The following is a 1,802-nucleotide window of genomic DNA, read 5'->3' on the forward strand; positions in this document are numbered from 1 at the left end:
ATCAAAGGAAAGAGAAGAGCACAACAGTCACGGTATTAGTAATCCATTTGACTATATCTGTGAATTTGAATTTTTAATATTCATAATAAATTAAGAACAATAGGTGTAATTGCAAACTTGTACTGGGTGCACAAGCAGAGTTTGATTCTGTATTAGTATCTTGGCTAAAAATTAATGGAACTCTATTTGCACAAAAAGTCGTTGATGTTCGAAGAATTCAAACTCAATTTCGAATTTCCATACTAAATTTTTGCACAAGATGGGGAAAATTTCTGAAGCATCACACTAATAAGCTTGCAAAGGAGTTACTCAGTGATTATGGAGTGATTAGATAATATGACAGAAGCAGTAAACGTAGTTACTTTGTATTTTTTCGTATAACAAAGTGAAGATCAACATATTTTGACTCTTTAATACTTCGAAGTTCGAACAGGATATACTTCAGCGACCTTCGGAAAATATCAAGATGTAAGAATGTCACTTTTTTGGCTTTTCAAATAGATATTTCAATTTTACAAGCTCTACTTCTGAGTGATGAGACTCTGTACCTCTGATTCTGATTATCACGAATTTAATCCCGTCTATCATGAAAAATTGGTTTTATATATTAAATATGAACTCTTCTGAACTAATGCAGTGCATTTTCTGAGAGTTAAATTGCAAAATGTAACTAATATATAAAAATTCTTTTTTTATGAGCAACAAAACAATAGGGTATTGCCCTGATGATCTGAGGAACACTGCCGATTGCTGGTGCTCTTCCCTTATACTCCCTCCGTTCCGAAATAAGTCGTACATTTGGGAAAAATTCTTGTTCCGAAATAAGTCATACGTTTGGGAAAAAATGGGATTAAGGGAAAATTTGTTGGTAAATGTTTTGTGTATCAATAATTATCTCTTGTAAAAAACTATTGCTAATGTTCAACACTAAAATTGGGGTCCAGTCTTCATGGTAAGTTGAGGAACGAATGTCTTAAAAATGTCTTATTTTTGCGTTTTATGTTCAATCTAAACTAACTGCAAAGTGGTGAGAGATAGATACTTGGGACCTTCGGAGGATTCCACCCCCCCCCCCCATAAGTTGACCCTGGGATCATTAGTCCCTACTTTTTCTCCCGCCCCTCCCCTTCCCCTGAAAAAATCGCTCGACATGTTTTCGACCAATACCAAGAAATATGGTTTTGGATGGGAAGGGGAGGGGTGGGGGGGTAAAATGAGGCACATATTAATGATCCCAGGGCCAACTTATATGGGGTCCGCCGAAAGTCCCAAGTCCCTATCTCTAACCATCTAGCACCCAGATATTCGTACACATAAAAAAGAATGTTTTTTTATTGCTTATTCTTCAAAATTTGAGCAATAAAAAATGTCATATCGGTAATAACTGTTGAATTCTCCTTGTGCATACTAAAAATTTAGAACAAATTCTAGCCTGTAGCCTGTAATGTTAATCACAGTCCATTTTTTAGTAATTAACTATCTATCGGAGCTCTTTGAAAAAAAAACACGAAAAATGAACAACTTCAACATATGGATTCCTCAACTTACCATCGTCGAAAGATCCCCATACTATCCCTGAACATGGAGGATAGTTCATACATAAGATATTTACAAATAACAAAAACATTCTCTGAAACCATTTCTTAACCCCTAGTTTTTCCCTAAACGTACGACTTATTTCGGAACGGAAGGAGTACTATTTTTCCGCGTAATATAGAAATATTCTAAAATGTAGAATATGTATGAACATGTAAAATTACGTCGCATAAAATTACTTTTATTACGTGTAATATATTCTCGTC

This window comes from Phlebotomus papatasi, chromosome 2 (genome assembly GCF_024763615.1).
Source record: "Phlebotomus papatasi isolate M1 chromosome 2, Ppap_2.1, whole genome shotgun sequence".
Classification (NCBI taxonomy): domain Eukaryota; kingdom Metazoa; phylum Arthropoda; class Insecta; order Diptera; family Psychodidae; genus Phlebotomus; species Phlebotomus papatasi.